This window comes from Panulirus ornatus, chromosome 68 (assembly GCF_036320965.1).
Source record: "Panulirus ornatus isolate Po-2019 chromosome 68, ASM3632096v1, whole genome shotgun sequence".
NCBI lineage: Eukaryota > Metazoa > Arthropoda > Malacostraca > Decapoda > Palinuridae > Panulirus > Panulirus ornatus.
Genome location: NC_092291.1, coordinates 15,587,485 through 15,601,561, shown reverse-complemented (window position 1 = coordinate 15,601,561; position 14,077 = coordinate 15,587,485).

Genomic DNA, 14,077 nt, shown 5'->3' with positions numbered 1-14,077 from the left:
TTAGCATATTCAGGTTAACTATTCTCTGACCGACCTACAATTATATCTTTGCCGTAATATACGAAAAAAAATTCTAAATAATTTTTTCATATAAACGCCATCCAAGTGATCCTGAACAAGAGAACTGAAAACAAACAATCAGTATACGATAACCTGGTACCTATGAAGCTTATTTCATTATTTTTGCAGTAATTTTATGTATTCTGACAACAGGGGAAAAGGGGGGAAATTAATATTTCATAGCTCCAGTATGAAGAGCTACGGTCAACATAATAAAATATGCATTATAAATTATAACACTGTCATTGACAAAATGTTGATTTATGAGACGTGTGCAAGTGACCAATTATATCAAGGACAGATTTCGAGGCGAAAATAACCATTCCTGAACAGTCGCAATTAGATTGTTTCAGGGCTTACAACCAGGTCACATGAAAAAAAATCACTCTTTATTCAATTGTGTAATTCTCCGTATCCCTGAGACATGCTGACCCGTCACTATTTCAGGGTTTCGACATGTGAAGCACTGGAGATGCACGTTTACCGCTGTGGGCTTACTATTCCGAAGCAGCTAGTTCAATAAGGAGAAAGTATGGTTAAAAAAGAAAAATCATTCATTTCAAATCATTCTAGTGAATCCACAAAATACACACACACACACACACACACACCTCAGCCTAAGCCAGGTACCTATCAAGCGACCTGCCCAGAGGGTAGGATGAGCAGCTGTGGGCCTGTGGGCTAACTTCCGCTCTCAGGATTCTAGCTAGACAAGGCGGGCCCGTGCGTGAATTGTGATCAGCGGCGCTAACCAAGTCAGTTGTGAGTGTGTTTCACGAATCGTCATAAATATTCTAATATCAGAAGTATGGACACTGCATAAGACTTTTTCCTGGCTTCTCAAAACATGCTTACTTCTGCACGGAAATATATTTAAGCTTACTGTTCCACACAGAATGAGAAATTCCCTGAAAAATCTTAATCATCCTGTGGGAACTCCCTACTTGTTTGGGGAAAAAAAATTTAAAACATGTACATGAAAAGTTTTGACATCGACAATCTACTTTTTTTTTTATGAAAACCTCAAATTTCTATTCCAAACTTGGGATTCTGAAAAGGGTAGAATTGACAACCTGAGAAATTACTTCGACTTGACAGACACAACCTCGGCTTTTTTCCTTTTCTTTTTTTTTTTTCAGCCATTCTCTTGCCTTTCCTGCTTATAGTCACCATTTCTCTGAGTGTGATTACCGAGGATCATCGTTTTTCACTCAGTTCCGTCGAGCCTATTCGTTAATATTTTTCATACCAGATTGAAAAAAAAAAAATCTTATGCAGACGGTCTTAAATTTACTGCGTGGTGAAAATTACGACTATCCTAAAAAAAAAAAACTTTGAAAAGAGAATATCTTGAGAAATATTACGAAAATCTTCCTTTTTGTATAACTACCTGAATAAATTCTTCTCCGTTGTGAGTCCCCTAACGCCTACCTTCTTTGGACGGTACACATCAATAGTTAATTCCAGGCTAAGTCCAGACCAGAGATGTTAGAATGGACTTTGACTTTATGACTGCTACATGATTTGCAAGTCGCATCTCACACATATACAACAAATAGATAGATAAATATATATATATATATATATATATATATATATATATATATATATATATATATATATATATATATATATATATACATATATATATATATATATATATATATATATATATATATATATATATATATATATATATATATATATATATATATTTATATATATATATATCAGCGAATATATATATATATATATATATATATATATATATATATATATATATATATATATATATATATATTTATCTATCTATATATATGGCGTTAGAAAAAATGAATGAGTCTCGCTGGGAACAAAAAATATCCTCAACTGGAACCTTCCCCTAAGACTTCTTTTGGAAAGAAATACGGGCCTTCCAACCCCGTCCCCTTCTGCGGCCTCCGGCCGCCATCTACGACACGCAAGAGATACTTAGGCGGTATTCTTTCTCCCTCACACCCGGGGGTAATGTATATAATACGAAGTCCCTGCCATACCAGCGCCGACACAACCTTACCACGTCAACCCCTCACGCGCTGCTGAGCGGCTGAGCGTGTTGCTGGGTCCATACTGTGTGTACGTACCCAAAGCCCTCCTTTACCCTGCTTGTCACCAAGGCAGCACACCCGGGAAGTTTGAAGAGCCAACATGACGTAAGGTAAGGTGTATGTGAGTTCTCATGCTGTATCAATTTGGACTTCCTCTCACGCCTTTATTCTTCCTCTAAATTTCTCTTTGTATATATGTATTCAATATCTGTATGAGTAGAACGTGCATATATGTATTTATGGATAAGTATGTATGTATTAATCACAGACACATACATGTGTTCACGTGATCTTTGTTATCAATTGTAAAACAGGGACAATAGGAAAAGTTTCAGAGACGGGATTGCAAGGTTCATTCTCTGTTCTTTATGAATCACTAGTCAAGAGGGTCCAAAGCTATTGGTCCTCTCGATTCACAAATTAAATCAAATCTCCAACCGCCACTGGACCTCACGTGACATATCGAGAAACTACGTAGTATAACAGGCTCACCACCAACACCTCCTGCCTCCTGAAATCCCTCGTCCCAGAGTCGCAGTTCGGCACCCAAGAGAATCAAACACATCCGAGCTCAAGAGACAGCTCCAACTCAACCTATTGAAACTTTCAAAGGTCAGCAGATTACAAGTCAACCTCCACCTTTAGGTGTGTGTGTAATGATTGTGGACTTCTCTAACATAACCCCTTTTTTTAGTGTTATAAATATTTTGTCTATATATTTTTTTTAGACATTGAGTGCATGAGTGAGTTTATTTTGGCAAATTACATGGACAGTGAAGATATTTACATATTTCACCGAGGGTAGAACATGAAGTATTTACAAATATATATTTCCAATCTGGTCCTCGTAATATAATCAATATGATTAATGGGAGTGACTAAAGATTAACAATGAGAGCACAAAAATACAGTTGAGCTGTATCCAAAATGATTTCATACCGACTAAAAACTAGTACTAAAGAATCAAACAGTAAGATCATCAGCAGCTAATTCATTCCATAAGCACGATTTTACTCGTTTCCTAAAAATTATCTTTAGTTTGACACTGATTGATAGTGGAAGATGATACCATACACTATACAAGTATACGTGAATGTACTCTTTCCAAAAGCTCCTATTCTGGTACAAGCAAGTGATAGATCACTACCTCTTGTTGCATATCTGCTCTGATTATGAACCATTTTTAAAGTTGCATCTCATACATTCTGAGGCATTACCATTTACGATGTTATATGTATGTCCATATCTCAACTGTTCCTCTATGTATGCTACTGAAAGAGTATGATTCATACTAGACTGATCAAAGCTAATATGAGTTGTGAGAGGAGTGTTAAACAAACATCTTATGATGTTATTTCATATAACCTGCATCCTACCCCTCAATTTCTAAGAAAGGCCACTAAACCATGATGAACATAATCAATGTCTACAATTAACTGAATAAACCCTTGAACATTACTTTCTTCTCAAGCGTGTAAATGCATACGCACAGAAACTTCACTGTACCTAACCGAAAGGAAACTGAAAACATGCCATGGGGATCCTTCTTAAGCTGGGGACAAATGGGGTTCCTCAGGGCTCAGTGTTGGGGCCATTACTCTTCCAGACCTACGTAAGTGATGCGCCAGATGAGGAGGATTCATGCCCGAATATGTTTGCTGATGATGCCAAGATTGTGAAAGAATTGCGAATCAACTGAGACTGCGAAATATTGTAAAGGAGATCTCGACAACAGGCCAGCAGTGGTCAGATATAAAGCTTATTATAACTACCCTAGACAACGTGGACTGGGAAAAGATTAAAACGATGCATGCAACATATGTTCGCCCTCAGCTAGAATGAATCGCAACGGTCCGGTCTCCTCGCCTGAGAAGCAACACAGGTTTGGAGAGAATCCAAAGGAGTCCACATTTCCCTGCTACTGAGAGAAGCATTATCTTGGGCCGCAAGGAGCCCTTCAGAGAGGTCCTAGACAATACCAAGACTCTCACAGAATTTGGTCCTTGGGTGATTAGAAATTAATATTATATAACCTTCTATTCCACGGTCCATAATAATCGAATAATCCCCCCCACAACCCCACCCCACCCCCGCCTCCATCCGAGGAAGCAATAAGGAAGGCCGAGGCCCCACCTGCGTCACACTAGGTTCCACGTCATGGACTGTCTGGCTCCGTCACGCACACGGACGATGGAGGGAGGGAGGCAGGCAGTCCGCTCGCCCCCGCACACGTCCTGCACGCTCTTCCTTCCCGTCACGAAGGCCGTGCCGAGGCGAGAAAGCCTGTAATTTCAGCTTCAGTATGGCGTCGTGGAGGGGGCGATCACACACATATGCCAGAGGAACTTCTGTGGGACGGTGGGAGAATCCCATGGTGCTTCCAGCGCCGCAGTCACCAGTAATCATCGTTCCCACGAACACACGATGAATGGCCTCGTTTGCTCACATTCACTCACCGGAACCAGATCCCCTATCCACAGTCAAGCCCCACACATACACACACACAATATATATATATATATATATATATATATATATATATATATATATATATATATATATATATATATATATATAACCAGGTGTTACCGGAGTCTACACCGCGAGTGAAAAGTCACCTTCAACGAAGCTGTATCGTCGCCATTCGAGAAACATTAGTCTCGTTAAATAATTTCTTGGTTCAAAGCAGTCCATCTTGTCCCTGCTAATGAGCGCAGCGCAGCCTCAGAGCTTGAGGAGCTCCAGGAGAAGCGACCCTGGGAAGGATAGAGTGAAAGATGCTTTGAAAGGATCAGGACCTGAACATGCAGGAGGAAGCGTGGAGTGCAAGGGGTAGAGCAAACTGGAGCTATGTGGTTTACGGGGGAGGAGGTGCATTCAATGGGCTGAGCCAGGACATATGAAGAGGTGGGGGGGGGGAGCACGGAAGCGTCTGTGAGGCCTGGTTGTAGACGAAGAACTATGGTTTCAGTGCATTAATGACAGCTAGGGTGTGGATGTAAACGAATGAGCCCATTTTTCGTATTTCCCTGGCGCTAACCATGTTAGGCGCCGCGGTGACTGGCCACACCATGCTGGGGGCCTTGAGGTCTGGCCGCAACATGCTAGGGGCCGAGGGGACTGGCCGCAACATGCAAGGGGCTGCGGGGACTGGCCACAACATGCTAAGGGGCCGCGGGGACAGGTCGCAACATGTCAGGGGCCGCGGGGGACTGGCCACATCATGTTAGGGGCCGCGGGGGACTGGCCACATCATGTCAGTGGCCGGCGGGGCTAACCTGGCCACTCTCCCGTGATCACAAATTCCTCATCGACTGATCCCCTGGCCGCCCTCGCTGCCTGCCAGCCAGCCAGCCCTCTGCGTGCCCGGACCTCGTAACTGTCCCTTGTTCCTGAAAAACCGACGTCCGATTACCAGAGAGAAAATTTTGTTGCGTTAGAAATCGTCAGTTTATGAGGGAATTGTGTGTCCTCAAGCGGTATTGGCTGGGCCGGCGACATGAACCTATCGCACGACGCAGGGTAGTAGGGGACGAGTTGTAGGGTAAGTAAGGGACGGGTAAGGGTACAGTGAATGGGGAGGAAAGTTTTAAGGCAGGGTGGGAGGTGTAGGTAAAGTGGGAGTTAATGGGTAGGATGGAAGATTTAGGACGGTGAGTAACTTCTCAGGGAGGTATAGGGTAAGAAGGGGGATAAATGGCGGGATGGAAGTTGTAGGGTAGGAGATAGGGAGAGAGGTATGGGTGAGGGTGGCACGGTAAGGTGTGACCGTGCATCTCGTAGAAGAAGAGGGAGGGTACCACAACAGGGGAGATTTAGGGTGGCAAGTGTAAGGCTGGGTAGGAGATGGAGAAAGAAGCCAGCAATAGAGACGAAAATCAATACGGTAATCGGCCGAAGGACAACCTTATTCCATCATGGTAAATAAGCGTTCTTCATAAGGGACCTCATCTTATATATGGTGATTCGATGAATCTCCAAAGATCACTTCTCGCATCCTTACTTTTACCTGAATATATCCGGACTGAAAATACACATAAATTGTTCGAACAATATACTGTAGTAGCTTCTGGTTGGGTAACATCTACGACACTTGGTTGGTTGGTTTTTTTTTTTTTTTGCGCTTCACTGATAAAACCATTAATTGGTGAATATCTAACGCCTTCAGATGTGTACATGATGAGTCTAAGACCATACAAGCTCTCACTACATCAATAGCGTTTGACATCTAAGTTTGCCTCCATAGTCCTCACGAACCAAAAATCTACATGTCAATAAGTGGAACAGAATGAACGTCTCCAAAAGGTAGTTACCAAGCATGTCACAAAGTCGGCAATGCTCTCACCATTTCGGCCATCTTGGGTCAAATGTCATACACAGGTGCGAAAGTTCACCTAGTACCCTACAACGACACTGAACTGCTATCAAGAGATTGTATCAAGCATGAATCACAGCTCCAGTCTTTCTAGAGCGTGACTGTGAAAATGTAACTTACTTTAACATACGACATAATCAGCACATCCGTATCAAACGTGTGTGTAACCTTGTAATATACGGGGCGAATGTAATGCTGTAAATCAGTTTACTACAATGCCAGGGAGATCATATGTACGATGGTACTTTACAAAACGAAGCAAAAACAAAAATCTGTGTTTTTTCATATAGGTATTTACAGGAAACTCTGATAACATTCTAAACGCTTAATCACTTGGTGTTTTACTTTTAAAGACAGAGTCTCATATGTTTATCAAACTATGTGTTTAAAATTATAGTTATATTGTACTAAATACTTTTGGTCTGCTTTACTGCAATGTAATTCTTGCAATGGCTTGATAAAGCGTGCATCTACCTATCTAAATAAACACAAATTCTTGAGAATAATATTTGTAAAACTTTCGTCCTGGGTCCAGCCCTAACCGTACAGAGGCTAACAGACGTGTTTGACCCAATCACCCAACTGGATGCAAGTTAATAAGAGCAACCTTCACCTAATAACTGTTATGATAACGATATCTGAGTTGCTTGTTTCCTGGCATTTGGGAGAATATATGATTTCCTGGGTCTGATTTGAAGACTGGTTAAAGGTTTGTATGCCCAACTCCGCAGTGTTTCTGAAACAGTACTAACTACATGTTCCTTCTTCTTTCAACGTGAAATCTATTCATGAAGAAGCCACGTCCGATGTGGCTGTAATGGACCACTCCCTCCATGCCCTGCTCAGTACCCCATATGATCACCAGCTCTCGGCGGAGCCTATCAGTAGTGATAACCCATTAAGCACGGCAGTACTCAAAACATGCCCGTGGGTCGTACCGTCGACCATAAGGGATTAACTCCTCATCATTTGCTTCTGTATCATTCAACATGTTGGATTCACGGGGAGTAAAAGGCGTGCAGGGGATAGAGTGAATTGGAATGATATGCTATACAGGGGGCGACGAGCTATCGATGGAATGAACCAGGGCATATGAAATAGTTACTCGGTGGGTGTCTTCCAAGTGAATAGATTTTTTTTTTTCCTCATGCATAATCCATACACCATAATGTAAACAACTACAGCTTATGTTTACCTACATATCGTGCTACCGGAGTCTTAGAGAACCTAACCCAAACAAATAATGTTACTGACCAACTCAACGCCAAGAATAGAGGACGCAACACCAAATCTTGCCGAGCATTACATGTCACCAACAATTTCTGATGCAGCTAAGGTATCCCTCCACGGGTTCACTCTTCGTTTAAGGAGCTGCTCCCTGCCGGTCACCGGACGTGCGGACAACGGCGAAAAGTAGCAAGAAGTTTAAAAGCTTTTGAAAGTCTTGAGGCGTGAGAACGGGTCATACCGGCCAGCTCCGATGGGAGGAGAAAACGCCCGCGATCCTGACGGTGTATCAGGGGAGACCCACTCCATCCATATCCCTCCCACCGGGAGTTTCAAATCTCCTTCCGTCTTTCCCCAAACCTAAGTTTATGACAATCAAGAGTGTTGATGCCAGTCATCCACTGGATGTCAATGTCAATCTGAAACTATATCATCCATCCTGTGCATAAAAAGACGACATTGTTCATAAAACAGAAAAATATCTACACGTGTTCTCATACAACAAGACATTTGCACTGAGAAAATGATTCAATATATCCAGCGAGTCATGGTCCCTTGGTCGCCAGAGGCAGATGATGACGAAGAACCCGGCCTCATACACTGTGTCTCGGAGGAAAAGCACACATGGCATAATAACCTGCTTAAGAAAACATCAGCAAAATCCTGACAGCTGTGTCTCCAGCAAGCAGGTAGCTGTACCGAGTTCATCTGGACTGCTGACTTACTGCCAGAGCAAGTGTTCCATCAGCTTCGTAAATCTTCCTACATCGAGTTCGTAGATGATGCTCTCCTGCTTCTGTCAACAAAAGAAATAGAATCTTGCGAGGATACGTGAAAAGCCCTCAGTACAAACATGCGCAGATAAATATGCCACGGTATTGGAAGTCCTCTTGTTTATTGTACACAACAAAAGCCAGCTGACGAGATTGCTCCTTGAACAGTGAAACTGAAGTATTCCAGAAGACACGAGAAGTCACAGCTTATGGTTGTTTGCAGGAAATCTTGGTTTTTCTTGGGGAGTTTCGAGAGTCCTGGGAGATAAGAGGGCAAAGGATGATCTTGATTCCCTCAGCACGACGGTTTGATCCCTAAGCACGACAGCATGAACCTTGAGTACGACTGCAAGACCCTCAATCACGACGATACAATCATCGAACTTAACGGTATGAACCTTCAATACGACTACACGAACCTTTAGCACAACAGTATGACTTTTGCGTATGATGTAATTACTTTTGGGGGTCAGGTCAAGGGACATACAATGCCTGGTACTACCGATACTTGATGTATAATCCAAGACACAAAAACTAGCGAGTTCGCTCGCGTGGATTGTGTCTGCCGAAGAAGTCTAATAAAATGCAAACCAAATCTATGAAGGCCTAGAGGAGACTCTAGATCACCATGAACGTGCGTAAACAAAGGACCTTTTCCCATTAAACAAGCCGAGCAACAGACAACTGAACAACATATTCAAGACGCGTGCCAGAAACGCCTGTAACCAGTAATGATGGGGTGAGCGGCCCTCGAAAACCATGCAGACAGCGTCTCAAGAGGCACATAAAGAGACTGGACTATCAAACGCTCGTCTGAAACGAATCTGCAGAAGCATACCGGGATGACCATAACTAGATACACAGCTGGCTGCCGCTGGCTGGGATGAAGAGCTGGAGAGCGAATAGACACTTAAGGACTTTCTCCCCTAAGAGCCTGTGGGTTTCTAGGATGACTATACGGGATGAAGCTAAGTAGAATGAGGCCAAAATGGGTAAGAATAGGCAGGTTGAGGCCAGACAGGTTGAGAATGAGTAAAGTGAGATTAACCAGACCGAAGATGTGTTGGGTACGACTCACTACAATGAGAGTAAGCAGGATAGAGACTTAGCAAGCTGAGATAAAGAAGGATTAGGATGATCAAGAGGAGACTAAGAAGAGCAACACTGATGAGGATGAGTAGGGCGAGACTGAACTGGATGAGGCTAAGCAGGGTGAGACTCATCACGAAAAACTGAGCCAAACGACGTTCAACGGAATGTGAGTGAGCGAAATGAGACTAAACCGGATGAGATTACTAACGGAAAATGGGGATGCCATACACATTACTTTTCACCATAAAAAGGAAAACGATGCGATAAAGCGAAAATTCGTCAACATTTCCAGCACTGCTGATCGTGCTTCTAATTACAAGAGTCGCTGGTGTTCCATGGAGGCGTTGGTTCAGTGGTGTGGCGTGATTACTGCCGGGAACAAGAGGCGAGGCAGTCCTGAGAGAGAGAGAGGGAGAGAGAGAGAGAGAGAGAGAGAGAGAGAGAGAGAGAGAGAGAGAGAGAGAGAGAGAGAGAGAGAGAGAGAGAGGGGGGGGGGGACATTCGTTTCTTAAAATCTCAAGCTAACTTTGCGTTCTACGGATCAGCATGTGCCAGACACATTTCTCAGCTGCGCACTCCATTCCAGTTCACTGAGCATAGGGGACGGTGTGGGACATCCAAGATTTATCTTTTCTGGATTCTGAAGTCTTAAGTAACACTAAACCTTTATGTTCTACAGATCTGCATGACAACCTCCACACTGAATGTTAAGAAATCACAAGAAATGTTGTTCCTATCTCATACGTAAGTTCATGCGCCATGGAAAGTTATAATACTATCATATATATGTGTGTGTGTGTGTGTGTGTGTGTGTGTGTGTGTGTGTGTGTGTGTGTGTGTCTGTCTGTCTGTCTGTCTGTCTGTCTGTCTGTCTGTCTGTCTGTCTGTCTGTCTGTCTGTTGGCCTACGTGTGTGTGTGTGTGCACTGTGGCTGAGAGATTGACTTGAGGAGGCAGAAGTGATATTGTGACAGTGATTGTGTCAGCGTCGCGTCGCCTCGCCGCAGTGTATCGAGACAGACTTCCCCAGAACTTTTAAAGGGGAAGTAAATGTTTATAGTTGTGTTAATGGAGTGATAGTTTTCATGCATGGTGTTTTTGACAAGAAAATAGTGAAGTTGGAGAAAAATGTAGCTTAGTCATTGAAGCTTATTGACACAGTGGTGAAATTGATGAGAACTGCTATTGACGTTTGTGTGAATAAATTGTACATTTCCTTTTCCATAGCCAGAGGTTGAACCATTATGTGACATTCATTTTTTTTTTTCATTCATTTCAAGCTAAAAGTTTGTTTCTAAATTGTTCTTACATTTTTCATATGTATATATATGTATGTGTGTGTGTGTGTGTGTATGTGCATATGTGTGTGTGTGTGTGTGTGTGTGTATATGTGTATATATATGTATATTATCCCTGGGGATAGGGGTGAAAGAATACTTCCCACGTATTCCTCGCGTGTCGTAGAAAGCGACTAGAGGGGACGGGAGCGGGGGGCCGGAAATCCTCCCCTCCTTGTATTAACTTTCTAAAATGGGAAACAGAAGAAGGAGTCACGCGGGGAGTGATCATCCTCCTCGAAGGCTCAGAGTGGGGTGCCTAAATGTGTGTGGATGTAACCAAGATGTGAAAAAAGGAGAGATAGGTAGTATGTTTGAGGAAAGGAACCTGGATGTTTTGGCTCTGAGTGAAACGAAGCTCAAGGGTAAAGGGGAAGAGTGGTTTGGAAATGTCTGGGGAGTGAAGTCAGGGGTTAGTGAGAGGACAAGAGCAAGGGAAGGAGTAGCAATACTCCTGAAACAGGAGTTGTGGGAGTATGTGATAGAATGTAAGAAAGTAAATTCTCGATTAATATGGGTAAAATTGAAAGTTGATGGAGAGAGGTGGGTGATTATTGGTGCATATGCACCTGGGCATGAGAAGAAAGATCATGAGAGGCAAGTGTTTTGGGAGCAGCTAAATGAGTGTGTTAGCGGTTTTGATGCACGAGACCGGGTTATAGTGATGGGTGATTTGAATGCAAAGGTGAGTAATGTGGCAGTTGAGGGAATAATTGGTATGCATGGGGTGTTCAGTGTTGTAAATGGAAATGGTGAAGAGCTTGTAGATTTATGTGCTGAAAAAGGACTGATGATTGGGAATACCTGGTTTAAAAAGCGAGATATACATAAGTATACTTATGTAAGTAGGAGAGATGGCCAGAGAGCGTTATTGGATTACGTGTTAATTGACAGGCGTGCGAAAGAGAGACTTTTGGATGTTAATGTGCTGAGAGGTGCAAATGGAGGGATGTCTGATCATTATCTTGTGGAGGCTAAGGTGAAGATTAGTATGGGTTTTCAGAAAAGAGGAGTGAATGTTGGGGTGAAGAAGGTGGTGAGAGTAAGTGAGCTTGGGAAGGAGACCTGTGTGGGGAAGTACCAGGAGAGACTGTGTACAGAATGGAAAAAGGTGAGAACAATGGAAGTAAGGGGAGTGGGGGAGGAATGGGATGTATTTAGTCAATCAGTGATGGATTGCGCAAAAGATGCTTGTGGCATGAGAAGAGTGGGAGGTGGGCTGTTTAGAAAGGGTAGTGTGTGGTGGGATGAAGAAGTAAGAGTATTAGTGAAAGAGAAGAGAGAGGCATTTGGACGATTTTTGCAGGGAAAAAATGCAATTGAGTGGGAGAAGTATAAAAGAAAGAGACAGGAGGTCAAGAGAAAGGTGCAAGAGGTGAAAAAAAGGGCAAATGAGAGTTGGGGTGAGAGACTATCAGTAAATTTTAGGGAGAATAAAAAGATGTTCTGGAAGGAGGTAAATAGGGTGCGTAAGACAAGGGAGCAAATGGGAACTTCAGTGAAGGGCGTAAATGGGGAGGTGATAACAAGTAGCGGTGATGTGAGAAGGAGATGGAATGAGTATTTTGAAGGTTTGTTGAATGTGTCTGATGACAGAGTGGCAGATATAGGGTGTTTTGGTCGAGGTGGTGTGCAAAGTGAGAGGGTTAGGGAAAATGATTTGGTAAACAGAGAAGAGGTAGTAAAAGCTTTGCGGAAGATGAAAGCCGGCAAGGCAGCAGGTTTGGATGGTATTGCAGTGGAATTTATTAAGAAAGGGGGTGACTGTATTGTTGACTGGTTGGTAAGGTTATTTAATGTATGTATGACTCATGGTGAGGTGCCTGAGGATTGGCGGAATGCGTGCATAGTGCCATTGTACAAAGGCAAAGGGGATAAGAGTGAGTGCTCAAATTACAGAGGTATAAGTTTGTTGAGTATTCCTGGTAAATTATATGGGAGGGTATTGATTGAGAGGGTGAAGGCATGTACAGAGCATCAGATTGGGGAAGAGCAGTGCGGTTTCAGAAGTGGTAGAGGATGTGTGGATCAGGTGTTTGCTTTGAAGAATGTATGTGAGAAATACTTAGAAAAGCAAATGGATTTGTATGTAGCATTTATGGATCTGGAGAAGGCATATGATAGAGTTGATAGAGATGCTCTGTGGAAGGTATTAAGAATATATGGTGTGGGAGGCAAGTTGTTAGAAGCAGTGAAAAGTTTTTATCGAGGATGTAAGGCATGTGTACGTGTAGGAAGAGAGGAAAGTGATTGGTTCTCAGTGAATGTAGGTTTGCGGCAGGGGTGTGTGATGTCTCCATGGTTGTTTAATTTGTTTATGGATGGGGTTGTAAAGGAGGTAAATGCAAGAGTCCTGGAAAGAGGGGCAAGTATGAAGTCTGTTGGGGATGAGAGAGCTTGGGAAGTGAGTCAATTGTTGTTCGCTGATGACACAGCGCTGGTGGCTGATTCATGTGAGAAACTGCAGAAGCTGGTGACTGAGTTTGGTAAAGTGTGTGGAAGAAGAAAGTTGAGAGTAAATGTGAATAAGAGCAAGGTTATTAGGTACAGTAGGGTTGAGGGTCAAGTCAATTGGGAGGTGAGTTTGAATGGAGAAAAACTGGAGGAAGTGAAGTGTTTTAGATATCTGGGAGTGGATCTGTCAGCGGATGGAACCATGGAAGCGGAAGTGGATCATAGGGTGGGGGAGGGGGCGAAAATTTTGGGAGCCTTGAAAAATGTGTGGAAGTCGAGAACATTATCTCGGAAAGCAAAAATGGGTATGTTTGAGGGAATAGTGGTTCCAACAATGCTGTATGGTTGCGAGGCGTGGGCTATGGATAGAGATGTGCGCAGGAGGATGGATGTGCTGGAAATGAGATGTTTGAGGACAATGTGTGGTGTGAGGTGGTTTGATCGAGTAAGTAACGTAAGGGTAAGAGAGATGTGTGGAAATAAAAAGAGCGTGGTTGAGAGAGCAGAAGAGGGTGTTTTGAAATGGTTTGGGCACATGGAGAGAATGAGTGAGGAGAGATTGACCAAGAGGATATATGTGTCGGAGGTGGAGGGAACGAGGAGAAGAGGGAGACCAAATTGGAGGTGGAAAGATGGAGTGAAAAAGATTTTGTGTGATCGGGGCCTGAACATG